Raw genomic sequence first — 20,797 nt, 5'->3', positions numbered from 1 at the left:
CAGAACCGCCCTTTTTGTTTAGACGTTTGGGAACTATGATTGAGTGGCCTAGGTCATAGTCGTTTCGCCTGGTGCTAGCATACTCATTATAGTTGATCAAAGTCTAGGGGAGTGGGATACGTGGCACCACCACGATTGGGAGAGTTGGTGAGTCGTTACGTGATCTCATCCTCGGGATCCCATAAGCACAACAGCAATCCCTCGTTTATCAGATTTGATATCCCGATTTAAAGACATGCATTTCATTACGTTGATATTGATTACGTGTTGTTTGGAAAGCATGTTTACTGATTTCATTACTTGTTATGTTGCTTTTACTGGGAGTATTTTTCTCACCAGTTTATCCGGCTGTTGCTTTGTTTTGTATATGTACTTGGCAACAGGTGGGGCAGGATCAAGTTAGCGAAGACCTGCTTAGCAACAAGAGGGAGAGCTAGTAGTATGACTCGGTCTAGGAGTCGTGTCAGCATGTCTACCTAGTTTATGTTAGAACATGTTTAGATCTCGAACTTTGTAGTTTATGTTGTATCGATTATGCGAACTTTTTGGTTGCATGTTCTAGCCTTACGCGTATTTGATCAACTCTAGTCCTTCATGTATTATTCGGATAATTTGTGATTGTAATGCATGTTGGTATTTTGAATGTATTGGACTTGAGTTTCCAGCATGTTTTCTGCTGTTTTTGATTCAGAGCTGTCACCGCTCGATCGGCGAGAATTAATCGATCGAGCGAAGGTCCTTTTGCTGAGTTTCTGTTTTGAAATTTTGGTGGCCGCTCGATCGGTAAGATCTTACCGATCGAGCGGAGCTGGGAGTTTTCTCTGGCAGTAACTGTTGCTAAGTTGCTCGCTCGATCGGTTAGATCTTACCGATCGAGTGAGGCACTATTTCAAAAAAAAAAAAATTTCTTTTATTGCTTTTAATCTTGAATCTTGAATACCTTATTGTTGTTTAATCCCGAGATTAGTTGTTTAGAACCGAGGTCTTACATTAAGTGGTATCAGAGCGTTAAGATTCTTGGTTGAACTAGAGTGAGCGGGATAGATCGAGTCTGCGTGTATTGGCTCCTCGCATGTATTTGAATTATTTAACTGTGTACTTAATTCCATGCGAGCATGCTTTATTGTTTGAGAATTATTTGAATTACGTGGTTATGTGATTTAAATAATAAAGCATGATCTACTTGAGTATATCTGTTTCTGTTATCGACTGGTATCCGGTATTCCAAGCGGTTGTAAGGGCACCGATTGTAGCAATTGAGTTATATCGTGTCCTAACCTTTGATTATCAGATGGGTCCTCGTCGAGTGATAAACAGAAACCCACCTCCAGTTATTCCTGCGACTGAGCAAGCTAGTACTGAAGTTGATCAGTTGGATGCTACAGCAACTCCTATGGAAACCTTGCTGAAGAGGTTTCAGTCTTTTAATCCGCCTTTGTTGATGGGTACTAAGAATCCAGTTAACTGTGAGAGTTGGTTGGATGACATTGATCAGCTGTTCGATTCCCTGGATTATACAGATGACCGCCGAACCAGGTTAGTCATTCATCAGCCGCGTGGTGTTGCCAAGAACTGGTGGATCACGACCAAGAGATCCATGGAGAACAGAGGTACAGTTGTTGATTGGTCTCTTTTCAAAACTGAGTTTTATAAGCGGTTTTTCCCTGTTTCGTACCGAAAGGACAAGGGAGCCGATTTTGCCAATCTGAGGTAAGGGAATCTGAACATTGAGGAGTACGTAGCCAAGTTTGATAGTTTGTTGCATTTTGCCCCGCACATTGCCGACAGTGAAGAAGCCAAAGCTGATCAGTTTATCAACGGCTTGAATCCCGACATCTTCATGTTGGTGAACACCGCTAGGCGAGATAACTTTGCGGATGCCATGAATCACGCAAAGGGTGCAAAAGCAGGCTTGTGGAGGCAGAGAGGTAATCAGATGGTGTCTCAGCAGCAGAGACAGTTTCAGAACCAACCATCTCAGCATCAGAATCAGCCACCTCAGTTCAGAACCAACATCAGAGGTACGAAGGTGGAAACAGTGGAGGAAACATAAAGGATCAGTATAAAGCAAAAGGGAAACAGTTCAAGAGGCAGGGGAACAGTTCATCTAGTTCCAGTGGTTCCCGACAGTTTGGTTCAGGACAGAGTTCAGGATCTTCATCCATGTACTGCAGCAAGTGTGGGGGAAGATGAAAGAGTGGGTGCCCGGTTAGCCAACTTGTGGCTAAGGGCTTTTATGACTCTATGTATAAACAATCTTTGTTTAATATAATTTACATTCATTAATGGCATTTTCTTTGTCTTTCTTCATATTGTTATATTGTGATATACTATTGTTGTTTTGATAAAGACCTTGAATATACTATAGTTTAAGTAAGATGAGATAGTGAATAAAGAGAGATCACTATTATGAAACACATCTTATAGTCAATGTATATTCTAAATAGTTCCTAGTCAATTGAGCCGTCCGCTAATAAGGATAAGGATCGCTCGAGATTAAGACTAGCATTTGTGATGCCAAGTACCACGTTTCATTGGTAATGGACATGGAGATGTTCAAAGCATGCAAATGGATATTCATATGATGAATGATTGAACTACTCTATTCGGACTTTCCAAGTGGTTATTATTATTTGAGTGGATAAGTCCGCGGTTTTGGTTGTACACCATTAGTCCTTACTACTTGAAACATCATTGAGACTCTATATGCTAGTACTGTACTTTGACTCATTTACCGACTCTATTGGGGTCATCAGGTGTCGGGATTGGGTACAGTTACGACACATATAGGAGTCGATGCTTTGTTGTCAAGGATTCACCACATACTTGCGAGTGTGGATATCCTATGCGATCTGAGAAGATATTAGTGTGACAATTCTCTGGCCAGAGTACATGATGTGCCTTAAGAAATGGTTTTCTAGTAGCACATGCGATGTCACTATTTGATCTTCAAGATGCATTGCATAGTTATCGAATCTCGAACGACTCTCGATGTACCAATGGTTGTTGATTCGATTGGGATATATGGATGAAGGGACCGTACTGTACGCTAACCAAAACCTACTGGTTCTTGCAGGCACTATCAGTGATACCTAGGGAATCATGGGGCGATGTTGCTAGACGCTCTTACCATGATTCGTTGGGCAAGTCGGAAATCGTTGTTCCGAGTCACAAGGAGTTGTGAGCCCACGGCTAGCTGTATCCCTGAACCATTGAGGGTCACACAAGTAATGGATAACTAAACCCCGTTGATATAGTTAAATTTAAAGAGTTAAATTTAATGAAAGAGAAGTTGGACTGAAAGAGTGGGTGCCCGGTGAGCCAACTTGTGGCTAAGGGCTTTTATGACTCTATGTATAAACAATCTTTTGTTTAATATAATTTACACTTTTATAATGGCATTTACTTTATCTTTTATCATATTATTATGTTGTGACATACTATAAGATGTTTAGATGAAGACCTTGAATATACTATAGTGTATGTAAGATGTGGTAGCACATGGGGATGGCTATCATGAAACACATCTCAAAGTCACTGTATATTCTAAACAGTTCCTAGTCAATTGAGCCGTCCGTTAATAAGGATAAGGATCGCTCGAGATTGAGACTAGCATTTGCGATGCGGAGTACCACGTTTCATTGGTATGGAACATAGAGATGTTCAAAGCATGCAAATGGATATTCATGCGATGAATGATCGAACTACCCTATCCGGACTTTCCAAGTGGTTATCACTTATCGAGTGGATAAAGTTCGCGGTTTTGGTTGTACACCATTAGTCCTTACTACTTGAAACATCATTGAGACTCTATATGCTAGTACTGTACTTTGACTCGTTTACCGATTCTATTGGGGTCATCAGGTGTCGGGATTGGGTACAGTTACGACACATATAGGAGTCGATGCTTTGTTGTCAAGGATTCACCACATATTTGCGAGTGTGGATATCCTATGCAATCTGAGGAGATATTAGTGTGACGAATCTCTGGCCAGAGTACATGATGTGTTTTAAGAAATGGATTTCTTAGTAGCACATGCGATGTCACTATTTGATCTTCAAGATGTATTGCATAGTTATCGAATCTCGAACGACTCTCGATTTACCAATGGTTGTTGATTCGATCGGGATATATGGATGAAGGGACCGTACTGTACGCTAACCAAAATCTATTGGTTCTTGCAGGCACTATCAGTGATACCTAGGGAATCATGGGGCGATGTTGCTAGGCGCTCTTACCATGATTCGATGGGTAAGTCGGAAATTGTTGTTCCGAGTCACAATGAGTTGTGAGCCCACGGCTAGCTGTATCCCTGAACCATTGAGGGTCACACAAGTAATAGATTTCTAATTCCCGTTGAGATAGTTAAATTTAAAGAGTTAAATTTAATGAACAAAGAAGTAGGACTTCTTATATCAGAGTAGAAGAGTAAGATTTCCTAAAATGACATAGGGATGGACATTTTTGGAAATCACTGAATTCGGATTCAGAAAATTTATCTTGACTTTAAAAGATGCAGAAATGGTTTCTGTGCACATTGGTAAAATTGGTTTATCAATCTGAGTCACGATGAATTTTATATTAATTTGTGAATATGCAGGCTTTGCTTGTCAGGCTTTAACTTATGACTAATGGGCCCTAAGCTGTTAGCAGCCCACATTATAAATAAGTTATTGCAGTGCAGAAATTACAGAACAAGTCTCATAATTTTCGAACACTAGGGTTTTGAGACCTAGAATGGCCGCCCCCCTCTCTGTGTTTTTCTCTCTGAAATCCAGTCTGTGAATTTCGAATTTGCAGTCTGGTTTAACGGATCAAATTCGTTAATTCTCTTCGTATAAACTTCTGATAGATTTTCTAGTGCAATCTATCAGAGGGATTCGAATTCTGTTCGTGGACCTGATTGAAGAATTATTCGTCCATCAGTTCCTGGGATATACAACAAGAGCAGAGTTATCTGTTGGTGTCCATAATCTCGTTTCGAGATTCAAGGTAAAAATTTAATTGTTATTTAATTTTTACACGCACAATTTAATCGTAAAGTTTTGATACCCATGATATGGAATCGTTCCATATAAAATTTTAAAACTTCCGCTGCACCGGGTATCAATTCTGATTGATCTGAACACCGTTTTCCAATAGTGGTATCAGAGCCAGGTTGCTCAGATCAAGCGATTAAATTAATCGATTGTACAAAAATTTTTAAGCCTTGGTTTTTTGAAACAAAAGGATTTTAAAAATTTAAAATTAATGGGCAAACCCGGGGCAGCGATCCAATCGCTGCCCAAGGATCGCTGCCCAGGGCAGCGATTTGATCGCCGCCCAGGGCAGCGATCGTCGGTGCCCGGCCCGAGCCCTTTTTGGGGCGCGGGCTGCCCGGGATCGTCCCGGGCGGCCCGGGAAAATTAATTTTTATTTTTATTTAAAATTTTAATATGTTAAGATTTTATTTTTGGTCCGATCGAAAATTGTTTTTGATTAGTCCACGAGGCGTCGGATCGAATTGTTCGAGTCCGAAAATTTTAAAATTGATTTTTGGATAAATTTGAATTTTTGGAAAATTTATAGATTTTATCCGTTAAATCAGATTTTATGAAATTAATTATTTTTGGTACAATTGATGATAAGATATGATCTTATGGAAATATTGAGTAAAATATGATTTTATGTATAAAATTGGATTTTATATGTAAACTATGATTTTATTTGATAAAAAGGTAAAATATGATTTTGTATGTAAAATAAGATTTTATATATGGAATATGATTTTATCCTTTTTAATTTAATTGTCATTGCATGTTATCCAATAAATTAATTTTGAATTAAATATTATTGGATAAGGATGATCGATTACCATGACCAATTTTGTAGGTGTATGTTAGGGAATTTACATTTGTTTTTATTGTTGTTGGATTTATTAATGAGCCTGGTTTATGGCCCAATATGAATTGTCATATGTAATAAAAGTGGGCCTGGTTTATGGCCCGTTCCCACCCCTTAAAATGTATCCCCTACTTTTCATAGTTATTTATTGTAAATACATTATACTTAGTGGGAGATGAAGATTTGAAGACGAAGGTGGGCCCAGCAGACAATAAAGACTGAAGAAATGTAAATTGAAAGCACAATATAATAGGATTGCATTGCATACTTGCATATCACCTAGGATTGGACTTAGACTCGTGATTGGCAACCACGAGTCGATTAGTAATGGAATCGATCATCCTAAAATATAATATATGATATTATCGTTGTATGCATGTTTAGACTAAATTGTATGAATCCCGCAAGCATACAAATTTTAAATGATGAGACAAATTTTCAAAATTAAAATCTCTCATTTTAAATATGATTTAAAATTTATATCAAGATAAATAAAGGAAATTTAAATATTGTTTAAATGTTCCTACCTTCCATCAACGATCAATGTATGAGATGCTACCCGCGGATACGGTCCGGCTCATATTATTGGGGGGGGGGGGGGGCGTTCGTCGGAAAGCTGTACATTGGATCGACACATGTTGTAAGTTGGATGGAACTCCCATGGGATTGGCTCATATTATTGGGGATCCACATGGCGACCGTCCATCACAACTTGATATTGATGGGTCATCTTGACATGTCACAATAAACGGCGTCATATTATTGGGCCCTTATTGGACATGAGGTAAAAACATGGAGGTTGCTTTGGAAGCAATTGGGCTCTACCTTTTGAAAATTATGGTTGGCTGATATTATTCGGGACTATAGTTTGTCAATTAGACTCCATGTTCCCACTAAATAAATGTTTTTCGTTTTCACTAGAGGGTAGTGAAATCGTTAAAATAGTGGGAGTGAGATTCATAAAATAAATTTTGCCTATTTTATGTCTTAGTAAATTAATTAAACAATCACTGATATTTGTCTGTTTCTTTTCAGTATTTCACAAAGATGAATTCGCGTAATCCACTTTTCTCTATCCTCGAACAAAATAAACTGACTGGCGCAAACTATACGGAATGGTTCCGTAAGTTGAAGATTGTCTTGACTTCGGAGAAGATGCTCTACGTGTTAGAAAAATCCCCTCCGAAGGAAGCACCAGCTGATGTAAGTCCGGAAGAGTTGGCCAAACTTGATACATGGTGGGACCATGTATCAAGGCCAAATGCTATATGCAAGCTTCGATGTCCGATGAACTCCAGAGGCGATTTGAGGATACCGTGAATGCTGCTGACATTCACGTACAACTCAAGGAACTTTTTGGGGCTCAATCGAGAGCTGAAAGGTTCGCTACTGTAAAAGAGTTAATGACGTGTCGCATGCGTGAAGGGACTTCGGTCCGTGATCATGGGGTACGCATGATTTCGCTCATTCAGAAGTTGGTAACGCTTGATTTGGTATTGGAGCATGAACTCAATGTGGACTTATTACTTCTCTCTCTTCCTTCATCGTTTGACGGTTTTGTGGTGAATTTCAATATGAACAAGATAAAGGCCTCCCTTGAAGAGATGGTCAATATGCTTGTAACTTATGAAGCCACTTTAAAGAAGGATAAACCGGTTCTCTTGGTGGGCTCCTCTTCTTCTGCTAAGAAGGGGCCAAGTACAAAGGGTAAGAAACATTCTGCCCCATCCAAGAAAATCGGACCCGAGAAGAAGAACAAGACAAAGGCTTCAAACATGGAAAAGTCCAAGGATGTTTGCCATCACTGCAAGAAACCCGATCATTATAAACGTAACTGCAAGGAATATCTAGAGCAGTTGCGAACTGCGAAGGGTATGTTTTATATTGAAATAAATGTTTCACTTAATACAACTTCTTGGGTATTGGATACCGGATGTGGATCTCACATTTGCAATGATTTGCAGGTGATGACAAGAAGTCGCAAGCTTAGAATGGGTGAGACCCAGCTGAGGCTCAGAAATGGTTCTAGAGTTGAAGCCAAAGCTATGGGAGACGTTTATTTAATTTTGCAGAACGATTTTAAGTTACTTTTGAGAGATGTTTTATTTGTTCCAGACTTGATTAAAAACATTATTTCTATTTCTATGCTTGATAGAGATGGTTTTTCTTGTAATTTTGTGAATGAGATTTGCAATATTTACAAGAATGAATGTTTGATTGGAAATGGACAACTTGAAAACGATCTATATAACTTAAAATTAAAAGACGTTCCAATAAATTATGTTGATAAACCGGTAACAACGAACAAAAGGAAAATCGATAGTCAAAACCCGGCAAACCTTTGGCATGCTAGGCTAGGTCATATTTCATCAAGGAGGATGAACAAGCTAGTGGGAGAGGGCATGTTTGATATGTCTGATATTAACTCTCTAGCTAATTGTGAGTCCTGCCTGAAAAGAAAAATGACTAAATCTCCTTTCAAAAGAAAACCTGAGCGTAGTCAAAATCTATTGGATTTGATCCATACGGATGTTTGCGGACCATTTAGTATTGGTACAAAATTTGGTCACACCTACTTCATTACCTTTACTGATGATTATTCTAGGTATGGGTACTTATATTTGATGAAATATAAGTCTGAATTATTTGAAAAGTTCAAAGAATTCAAGGCTGAAGTAGAAAACAAACTAGGTAAGAGGATTAAAGCACTTCGATCAGATCGAGGTGGAGAATACTTGAGTACCGAGTTTTTGAGCTATCTAAAAGAGAATGGGATTCTCTCTCAGTGGACTCCTCCTATGACACCTCAGCTTAATGGTGTTTCAGAGCGTCGCAATCGAACTTTGTTGGACATGGTTCGATCCATGATGAGCTTCACTGAGCTCCCACCTTCGTTTTGGGGCTATGCTCTTGAAACGGCGGAATTGTTGTTGAATAACGTTCACACTAAAGCAGTGAACAAAACACCATACGAGTTATGGAATGGCAAAGCTCCTAAGTATTCGTACTTGAGGATTTGGGGATGTCCTGTTTACGTGAAGCAGACAGTGAGAGATAAGTTGGATAGTCGATCCACCTTATGTTATTTTGTAGGGTATCCGAAGAATTCAATCGGATATTATTTCTATCATCCTACTGAAACAAAAGTGTTTGTTTCAAGGAATGCCACCTTCTTGGAGAAGGAGTTCTTATTGGATAAGAAAGGCAAGATGATGGAACTCGAAGAAATTCGAGAAGAACCCAAGATACAAAATAATGATCCTACAACTCAGGAACCATTGATTGACACGCCTATTACTAGAAGATCCGAGAGGACTTCTAGGCCTCCTATTAGATATGGTTTTCTTCTTGAAGGGGATCAAAGTGAACCCGACATTGGATGTGATCCAAGAAACTTCAAGGAAGAAATTTCTGATGCGGATTCAAATTTATGGCTTGAAGCTATGCAATCGGAAATAGATTCGATGCATTCTAACCAAGTTTGGTCTTTAGTATCCTCCCGATGGAATTGTTCTAATTGGGTGCAAATGGATATACAAGAGAAAGCTTGGGCCTGATGGAAAGGTATTGACCTACAAGGCACGATTGGTGGCAAAAGGTTATACTCAAAGACAAGGAGTTGACTATGATGAAACCTTTTCACCAGTCGCAATGTTCAAGTCCATAAGAATCCTTATTGCCATAGCAGCATGGTATGACTATGAGATATGGCAAATGGATGTAAAGACTGCATTTCTTAATGGAAACATTAAGGAAGAGATCTATATGACGCAGCCTGAGGGATACACATCCATGGGAAGCGAGCATAAGGTATGCAAGCTTCATAGATCGATCTATGGTCTCAAACAAGCATCAAGAAGTTGGAACTAGAAATTTGATGAAACAATAAAGGATTTTGGTTTCATCAAGAACCCGGAGGAACCGTGCGTGTACAAGAAAGTAGTTAAGGATGCTGTGACATTCTTAGTACTTTATGTTGATGACATCTTACTCATTGAGAATGATGTACGGATGTTGCAGTCAACAAAGATATGGTTATCAGGTAGATTCTCGATGAAGGATTTGGGTGAGACATCCTATATTCTAGGGATACAGATCTATAGAGATAGATCTAAGAGAATGATAGGACTTACTCAAGCTACCTACATCGACACTATATTGAAAAGGTTTTCAATGGATGAGTCCAAGAGAGGACATCTACCTATGTGTCATGGAGTCTCTCTATCCAAGTCTATGTGTCCCAAGACTGACGAAGAGATAGAAAAAATGACACACGTACCATATGCGTCAGCCATAGGGAGTATCATGTATGGGATGATATCCACCAGACCGTATGTGGCATTTGCTCTAAGTGTCACGAGCAGATATCAAGCCAATCCCGGTCAAATGCATTAAAAAGTCGTGAAGGATATTCTTAAGTACTTGAGAAGAACTAAGAATGTATTCATGGTTTATGGAGGAAGAGAACTGAAATTGGAAGGCTATACCGACTCTAGCTTCCAAAGTGACGTGGATGACTCGAAGTCAACCTCTGAATTTGTGTTCATGCTCAATGGCGGTGCTGTCTCTTGGAAGAGTTCCAAGCAGGACACCACAGCGGATTCCACCACTGAGGCAGAATACATTGTGGCATCAGCTGCTGCTAAAGAGGCCGTTTGGATGAAGAATTTCGTCCAAGAGTTGGGCGTTATTCCTGAAGCTGTTGGTCCAGTCCCGGTGTACTGTGACAACACGGGTGCCGTTGCTCAGGCAAAGGAACCAAGGTCTCATCAAAGATCCAAACACGTACTGAGGAAATATCACATCATCCGGGAGATCGTGGAAAGGGGAGACATCACTGTCGAGAGAGTGGCCTCTGCAGACAATATCGCTGATCCACTTACTAAGACCTTGCCAGGACCATTATTTGACAAACATCGCGAAGAAATGGGACTACGTAGTATGACTAGTTGGCTTTAGGGCAAGTGGGAGATTGAAAGAGTGGGTGCCCAGTGAGCCAACTTGTGGCTAAGGGCTTTTATGACTCTATGTATAAACAATCTTTTGTTTAATATAATTTACACTTTTATAATGGCATTTACTTTATCTTTTATCATATTATTATGTTGTGACATACTATAAGATGTTTAGATGAAGACCTTGAATATACTATAGTGTATGTAAGATGTGGTAGCACATGGGGATGGCTATCATGAAACACATCTCAAAGTCACTGTATATTCTAAACAGTTCCTAGTCAATTGAGCCGTCCGTTAATAAGGATAAGGATCGCTCGAGATTGAGACTTGCATTTGCGATGCGGAGTACCACGTTTCATTGGTATGGAACATAGAGATGTTCAAAGCATGCAAATGAATATTCATTCGATGAATGATCGAACTACCCTATCCGGACTTTCCAAGTGGTTATCACTTATCGAGTGGATAAAGTCCGCGGTTTTGGTTGTACACCATTAGTCCTTACTACTTGAAACATCATTGAGACTCTATATGCTAGTACTGTATTTTGACTCGTTTACCGACTCTATTGGGGTCATCAGGTGTCGGGATTGGGTACAGTTACGACACATATAGGAGTCGATGCTTTGTTGTCAAGGATTCACCACATACTTGCGAGTGTGGATATTCTATGCAATCTGAGGAGATATTAGTGTGACGAATCTCTGGCCAGAGTACATGATGTGTTTTAAGAAATGGTTTTCTTAGTAGCACATGCGATGTCACTATTTGATCTTCAAGATGTATTGCATAGTTATCGAATCTCGAACGACTCTCGATTTACCAATGGTTGTTGATTCGATCGGGATATATGGATGAAGGGACCGTACTGTACGCTAACCAAAATCTATTGGTTCTTGCAGGAACTATCAGTGATACCTAGGGAATCATGGGGCGATGTTGCTAGGCGCTCTTACCATGATTCGATGGGCAAGTTGGAAATTGTTGTTCCGAGTCACAAGGAGTTGTGAGCCCACGGCTAGCTGTATCCCTGAACCATTGAGGGTCACACAAGTAATAGATTTCTAATTCCCGTTGAGATAGTTAAATTTAAAGAGTTAAATTTAATGAACAAAGAAGTAGGACTTCTTATATCAGAGTAGAAGAGTAAGATTTCCTAAAATGACATAGGGATGGACATTTTTGGAAATCACTGAATTCGGATTCAGAAAATTTATCTTGACTTTAAAAGATGCAGAAATGGTTTCTGTGCACATTGGTGAAATTGGTTTATCAATCTGAGTCACGATGAATTTTATATTAATTTGTGAATATGCAGGCTTTGCTTGTCAGGCTTTAACTTATGACTAATGGGCCCTAAGCTGTTAGCAGCCCACATTATAAATAAGTTATTGCAGTGCAGAAATTACAGAACAAGTCTCATAATTTTCGAACACTAGGGTTTTGAGACCTAGAGTGGCCGCCCCCCTCTCTGTGTTTTTCTCTCTGAAATCCAGTCTGTGAATTTCGAATTTGCAGTCTGGTTTAACGGATCAAATTCGTTAATTCTCTTCGTAGAAACTTCTGATAGATTTTCTAGTGCAATCTATCAGAGGGATTCGAATTCTGTTCGTGGACCTGATTGAAGAATTGTTCGTCCATCAGTTCCTGGGATATACAACAAGAGCAGAGTTATCTGTTGGTGTCCATAATCTCGTTTCGAGATTCAAGGTAAAAATTTAATTGTTATTTAATTTTTACACGCACAATTTAATCATAAAGTTTTGATACCCATGATATGGAATCGTTCCATATAAAATTTTAAAACTTCCGCTGCACCGGGTATCAATTCTGATTGATCTGAACACCGTTTTCCAACATGGACTTCTTAACTAAAGGGAGTGGAATTTTCTAAAATGACATAGGGATGGGCATTTTTGGAAATCACTGAATTTGGATTCAGAAAAATTATCTTGACTTCAAAAGATGCAGATATGGTTTCTGTGCACATTGGTAAAATCAGTTTATCAATCGGAGTCACGATGAATTTTATATTAATTTCTATAATAACAGGTTGGCTTGTTAGGCTTAAGTTATGGATTGTGGGCCCTAAGGAGTTAGAGTCCTAATACAATTATAACTTAATCTAGTCTAAAAATTATCTATAAATACATGTGTAGTGTTCGAAAATTACACACAATTCCTCTTGCAATTTTTGAATTACACACATATATTTTCAAGGGGATTTTTCGAAAATCCTCTACTCCTTTTTGAGATAATTCAGTCTATGATTTTTTTGAAAAATTACATTCTGAATTGACAGATCAAATCTGTTTAATCTCTTCGATAAACATCTGATTGATTTCTAGTGCAATCAATCAGAGGGTTTCTGTTTTCTGTTCGTGGACCTAATTCCGGAGATTGATCGAGCAAGTCATCGATTTCCGGGATTTACAAGAAGAGCAGATTAAATTCTGTTGGAGTCCATAATCAAGCCTCAGCTTGAAGAGGTAAAATATTTAACTGTGTTTATTATTTTACTTGCAACAATTTTAATCGTTAGGATTTGATATCCACGATATGGAATTGTTCCATATCGAAAAATAAAAAAAAATTTAACTTTCGCTGCTCCGGGTATCACATCCGTGTGATCAGAGAACGCGTGTTCCAACAGAAGACACTCACCGGATCAGTGCGGGGGAGTCTTCGGGAACTGCAACACCTGTCAACAACCGGGACACTTCTCTAAGGTGTGCCCTCAGCGTAACAGAGATCGAGCTCATAGTGGAAGTTCATCTCGACCTACATCTCAGCCTGAGAGGCAGTCTTCTGCAGTGCACTCTTTTCATCCCCAGCAACAGAACAGACAGGGAGGTAACTCTAGTGCGAACCAGCCTCCGAGACAGTAGACACGTGTCTTTGCACTGACAGAGGATCAGGCTCAGGCAGCACCAGACGACGTTATAGCAGGTAACTGTTCGATTTTTGGTTATTCTGCTCATTTCTTGATAGATACAGGTGCTTTCCATTCCTTTATCTCTGAGAAATTTGTGTTATTACATGCTTTGCCTCTGAGTTGTTGCCTACTGTAGTAGCTGTTACTTCACCTTTGGATGGAGGAATTGTTTTCTGTCAGATTAGTCAGGAACTGTGAACTCTGTTTTGAGGAAAATTTGTTAGAGTTCGATTGTTTTGTACTTGGACTGTCAGATTTTGATTTTATTGTTGGTATAGATGCTTTAACCAAGTACAGGGCAACAGTCGATTGTTTTCAGAATGTTGTCAGGTTCAGACTTGAAATGACAGAGAGTGAAAATTCTTTGGTAAGAGTTCTCGATCTAGAATTCCTTTGATTTCAGTGTTATCTATGACTCGTTTGTTACAAAGAGGTGCAGAAGTATTTTTGGTCTATGTAGTTGATGTACTGAAATCTAGCCCTGAATTGGTTGATATACCAGTGGTTAGAGATTTTGCAGATGTGTTTCCGAAAGATGTTCCTGGATTGCCGCCTATTCGAGAGATCGAATTCAGTATTGACTTAGTGCCAGGTACTCAACCTATCTCCAAAGCTCCTTATCGTATGACACCTATTGAATTGAGAGAGTTGAAGGAACAACTTGAGGATTTTATTGCCAAGGAATACATCAGACCTAGTGTATCGCCTTGGGGTGCTCCTGTTCTGTTTATTCGGAAGAAAGATGGTTCTATGCGGCTCTGTATCGACTACCGCAAATTGAATCAGGCTACAGTCAAGAACAGGTATCCTTTACCCCAAATAGATGACCTTTTTGATCAGCTGCAGGGTTCTTCTGTCTATTCGAAGATCGATCTGAGGTCAGGTTATCATCAGCTAAGAGTACGAGAGGAAGATTTTCCTAAGACCGCATTCAGAATGAGGTATGGTCATTTTGAGTTTATAGTCATGCCGTTCGGATTGACTAATGCTCCAGCGGTTTTTATGGGTTTGATGAACCGTATTTTCCAGCGCTATTTAGATGAGTTTGTCATTATCTTCATCGACGATATTCTTATCTACTATAAGAACCGTACTGACCATGCAGAGCATCTGAGGACCATTTTGCAGATTTTGCGAGTTGAGCAGTTGTTTGCCAAGCTATCTAAATGTGAATTCTGGTTAGATCGGGTTGTCTTCCTCGGTCATATCATTTCAGGTGATGGGATTTCTGTCGATCCCAGCAAGATTGAAGCGGTTATGAATTGGCCTAGACCGACATCAGTACCTAAGATCCGAAGCTTCATGGGTTTAGCTGGTTATTACCGCCGATTCATTGAGGGTTTCTCGTCTATCTCCAAGCAGATTACCCAGCTGACACAGAAGAATGTGCCTTTTGTCTGGACTGCAGATTGTGAGGCTAGCTTTGTTGATCTGAAGAAGAGACTGACCAGTGCTCCAATTCTTTCTATTCCAAAAGGTACTGGGGGTTTCTCAGTCTATTGTGATGCTTCTAATCGAGGCTTGGGTTATGTTCTTATACAGCATAAGCATGTGATAGCGTATGCATCGAGGCAGCTGAAGCCGCACGAGACTTGTTATCCGGTTCATGATCTTGAACTAGCTGCGATCGTATTTTCTTTGAAGATCTGGCGTCACTATATTTATGGTGAATCTTTCGAGATCTTTTCTGACCATAAAAGCCTTAAGTATTTATTTTCACAGGCAGAGTTGAATATGAGACAGAGAAGATGGTTAGATCTGTTGAAGGATTTTGACTGTGAGATCAAGTATTACCCCGGAAAGTCGAATGCAGTTGCCGATGCCTTGAGCCGAAAGCTTTGTTCTCTATCTCTTTCGACTATCGGTGTTTCTCAGTTGATCGATGATTGTTGCACTTCTGGTTTAGAGTTTGAAACAGATAGTAAGACTATCAGAGTGTTTGCTATTCAAGCCGAGCCGGAGTTGTTTGTTGCGATCAGAGAAGCACAGAAGTCTGAGCCGAGCATTCAGGTTTTAGTAGAGAAAGTCCGATCTGGGCATCAGTCTGAATTCCAGGTTAGAGATGATGTTTTGTTTTTGAATAACCATATTGTTGTGCCTGATATTTCGGAGTTGAGACAGCGTATTCTCCGAGAGGCCCATTGCAGTCGTTTCAGTGTTCATCCTGGAGGTCGTAAGATGTATAACGATCTGAAGAATCAGTTCTGGTGGAAGAAATATGAAGAGCAATGTTGCGAGGTTTGTATCTCGATGTTTGAACTGTCAGCAAGTGAAAGCAGAGCGAAAGCGACCAGGAGGTCTGTTGCACAGTCTATCTGTTCCTGAATGGAAATGGGATCACATTTTTATGAATTTCGTCACGAAGCTACCGCGATCTGTTCGAGGATGCGATGCTATTTGGGTAGTGATCGACCGATTGATGAAGTCTGCTTGTTTTATTCTGTATAGGATGACGTATCGTCACGATCAGATGGCTGAGTTGTATGTTAGCGATGTTGTGAGATTGCATGGGGTGCCGAAGTCGATCGTTTCAGACCGAGACCCTAGATTCACTTCGCACTTTTGGCACAGTCTTCAGAAGGCACTTGGTACTCGATTGCATCTGAGTACAACTTATCATCCTCAGACCGACGGACAGTCAGAGTGGACTATCCAGACATTAGAGGATATGCTGCGAGCGGTAGTGTTAGACTTTGGCACTAGTTGGCAAGATTCTTTGCCTCTTGTTGAGTTTTCTTACAACAACAACTTCCAGGTGAGTATCGGTATGGCGCCTTTTGAGGCATTGTACGGTAAGAAATGCCGATCTCCGTTGTTTTGGGATGATTTATCCGAGTCACCTGATTTGGAACCGGTTATGCTTAGAGTTATGGCAGAACAAGTTAAGGTCATTCAGTCTAGAATGAAGTCAGCTCAGGATAGACAGGCAAAGTATGCAAATGTCAGACGTAGACCTCTGAGTTTTGAGCAGGGAGACCGTGCATTCCTTAAGATTTCTCCTTTCAGAGGTACTGTCAGATTTGGGAAGAGAGGGAAGTTATATCCGAGATTCATTGGTCCGTACGAGATTCTCGAGAAGATAGGCGATCTTGCCTACAGACTTGCACTTCCTCCGTCCTTATCTGGTATTCACGACATTTTTCACGTCTCTATGCTGCGAAAGTATCATCCAGATCCTTCTCATATCCTTCAGCCTGATGAAGCCAAGTTAGATGAGACTCTGAGTTATTTTGAATGACCGATTCATATCCTTGATCGGAAAGAGAAACAGCTCAGAGCCAAGTTGATTCCATTGGTGAAAGTGCAGTGGAGCCGTCATGGGATCGAGAAAGCGACTTGGGAGACAGAATCCGACATGAGACAACGTTTTCCTGAGTTATTCGGATGACGTGACTTCTTCTTACTGTTTTTAGTTCTTTATTCTATCTTATGAGTTGCGATTATTATTGATTTCGAGGACGAAATCTCTTCTTAGTGTGGGAGAATTGTAACGCCCCGTTTTCATCTTAAATGAGTTTATTTGAGTTAATCGGAGATTACAGAGTTCAAGAGCCGACTTGATTTTGATCAGTGTTCTTTTTGCAAAATTTGGATTTTTCAGGGACTAAAATGCAAATATTGAGTTTTATATATTATCTACACTTAGAATTAAGTTGACAAGTCTCCTCCATCTTCCCCAAGCACGCCTCCTCCATTGAAGCCGATTCATTGAGCCTCCATGCTTTCTGAATTCAGTCCGAGCTCGATCCGGCCGTTGGAATTTATTTCTGAAGGCAGATTAGTGATCACTGCAACGAGAGCTCCGTTATATCGTAAGTCTTTCTACGATCGGATTCATTCTAGTTTTTGGATGTTGTTAGAATTGCTTGAGATTCGAGTATGTTGTTCTTGACGGAGTTCTGATCGTTTATTATCTTTCGGTTTTGAATTTGAGCGTCGTTCGGAATTGTTTTGATTTTTGGAAGCCTTGTTCGAAAATTGGGTAGCCTTGTTCGAAAATTGGGTTTTGAGATTTGTTGGAATTGCCTTGATATTGTTATTTTAGCATTGATTCGTATTGATATCGGTATTGAACTGCTGTCTGCGTTTCCGGTTTGTTCAGTTTATAGCCGTTATGCCGTCGGTTTGAGTTTTGAGATTTCGAACCATTTGAGTTGTTGTACTTTGGGCTTTGAGTTTGTTCGATGATGTTGATCATCTTTTGTCTCCGTACAGTTCGTTGGATTTTTCAAGCCCGGAGTTAACAGCTGTTGAGCGTCAAGAGTTGGACGAAGATCGGTAAAGAGATTACCTTGTACCGTTGTTGTTGTTGTTGTTGGGATAGTTTAGTTTTTGATTTAAGACTTTTGTTGTAGCATTTCCAGAGTTGGAGCTACGACATTGAAAGGTAAAAGCAGTCATCGTTAGCGGGATAGCATACTCGGGACAGTTGGTTCCCGAGTTTCCCTTTCAAATCACATATTGCATCAATACTTGTTCTAGCATGTTGAACTCGTATTTTGTTGATTAGTTGAGTTTTGTTATGAGGCTTATGTTATGTTTTTGGTTATGCATTCATCTTGAGCCAACTTTGATTTTAGCGGGCAGAACTGCCCTTTTTGTTTAGACGTTTGGGAACTATGATTGAGTGGCCTAGGTCGTAGTTGTTTCGCCTGGTGCTAGCATACTCATTATAGTTGCTCAAAGTCTAGGGGAGTGGGATACGTGGCACCACCTCGATTGGGAGAGTTGGTGAGTCGTTACGTGATCTCATCCTCGGGATCCCATAATCACAACAGCAATCCCTCGTTTATCAGATTTGATATCCCGATTTAAAGACATGCATTTCATTACGTTGATATTGATTACGTGTTGTTTGGAAAACATGTTTACTGATTTCATTACTAGTTATGTTGCTTTTACTGGGAGTATCTTTCTCACCGGTTTATCCGGCTATTGCTTTGTTTTATATGTGTACTTGGCAACAGGTGGGGCAGGATCAAGTCAGCGAAGACCTTCTTAGCAACAAGAGGGAGAGCTAGTAGTGGGACTCGGTCTAGGAGTCGTGTCAGCATGTCTACCTAGTTTATGTTAGAACATGTTTAGATCTCGAACTTCGTAGTTTATGTTATATCGATTATGCAAACTTTTTGGTTGCATGTTCTAGCCTTATGCGTAGTTGATCAACTCTAGTCCTTCATGTATTATTCGGATAATTTGTGATTGTAATGCATGTTGGTATTTTGAATGTATTGGACTTGAGTTTCCAGCATGTTTTCTGCTGTTTTTGATTCAGAGCTGTCACCGCTCGATCGGTGAGAATTAACCGATCGAGCGAAGGTCCTTTTGCTGAGTTACTATTTGAAATTTTGGTGGCCGCTCGATCGATAAGATCTTACCGATCGAGCGGAGCTGGGAGTTTTCTCTCGCAGTAACTTTTGCTAAGTTGCTCGCTCGATCGGTTAGATCTTACCGATCGAGCGAGGCACTATTTCAAAAAATTTTTTTTATTTTATTGCTTTTAATCTTGGATCTTGAATGCCTTATTGTTGTTTAATCCCGAGATTAGTTGTTTAGAATAGAGGTCTCACACCAGCCTTGTAGCACTCGTTGCCAAGCTTTTTCATCAATGAATTTGAAATAGACTCGCATCCTAACTTTCCAAATAGCATAATTGGATCCATCCAAGGTTGGTGGTCGTTGAGTAGTGCCGGAATATGGTATTTCCATAATAAACTCTGTCAAACACACAAACCAGAATCTCACTTAGTATCGTCAAGTGTTGGGCTCTGATACTACTTGAAAGGGTTTGACGTCTTAATTACTGTAGCGACCCTACCCGGATCTACTACCTAATCAAAGTTTAAGAGCATAATTAAACATGCATTAAATAAATCGCTGCAGAAGACTTAAATAAAAACAGACCGGCAGAATACAACCGGCTAAATAAATTCGATTTATACAACCAATTCGAATAAATAGCCTAAAGGCAAAACCTACAGCTAATCCTGCTATCTTCACTGGTCACTGGCTACTCCAAGCTCCTGGTTCTCAATCCTGCACCTACACCTACCCCGTCGAATGGGGTGTCCAGGTACACAGAAAAGACTGGACGTGAGCTCTAAGCTCAATACGAAAGCACTGGGTAAAACATACAAATATGATGCATGCAAATGATGGGTATCCATATCTGGGATAACTGTATATAACTGCTCAGTAATGGCGCCTAGGACATGAGTGGTACAACCCGGGGAGCAAACCCTGTGTACGCTGCTCATTCCTACAGGACGTGGACCGTGTCCCCCGATGCTAGCCACCCATGACCCGTCAGTCACTGGGCCCTAGACATCAACCGTTCAGATAGGGCTGAGCGACCCTACGTGGCTCATCTCACAAGATGGACAGGCACAATATGATATGCACATGCTGCATAATAAATTATATACAAAATGCAACATATAAGCATGCAAAACCCGCTGGCAATCTCAGTCTGTACTTGCGTACCTTACTACAGGCAGTTCCTAGCAGTCCCACTCTAGGTTCCAAGCCTATATCAGCTCTACAATGCAAATATCCATGCATCATTATTTAAGCTCTAAAAGCCTTAACTAAGCTATTGCATACTCCTAAATAATTTAAGGAGACCATAGCTATACCTGCGTCCGTCGTCAGCCCGCTGATGACAATTGCCTCAAAACTAGGCCACAACTCCGCCTCGACGCCTGGATCGCTATGCTACTTTCGGATTCCCAATAGGATGCCTAGAACTCCCTAGATATGAGTTAGAAGGCTTAGGAATCAGAGAGAAGAGAGGGAAAGGTACACTTGAAAATGAAATCTCGGCCCCCTATTTATAGACGAAGTTCGGAGCCTCCGAACCCGGTTCGGAACGTTCGAACACGATCGGAACCTCCGATCTCATCTTTGGAGCGTCCGATCGCCCCAATATTACGTCAGCCATGACGTCACCTTGCTGACGTAAGCGATGACGTGTGCCCTGGTCCCGATCGAAGCGTCCGATCCTACCGACGGAGCTTCCGA

The sequence above is a fragment of the Henckelia pumila genome, chromosome 2 (genome assembly GCF_033568475.1).
Source record: "Henckelia pumila isolate YLH828 chromosome 2, ASM3356847v2, whole genome shotgun sequence".
NCBI classification, from domain to species: domain Eukaryota; kingdom Viridiplantae; phylum Streptophyta; class Magnoliopsida; order Lamiales; family Gesneriaceae; genus Henckelia; species Henckelia pumila.
Note: the sequence above shows the minus strand (reverse complement) of the source record.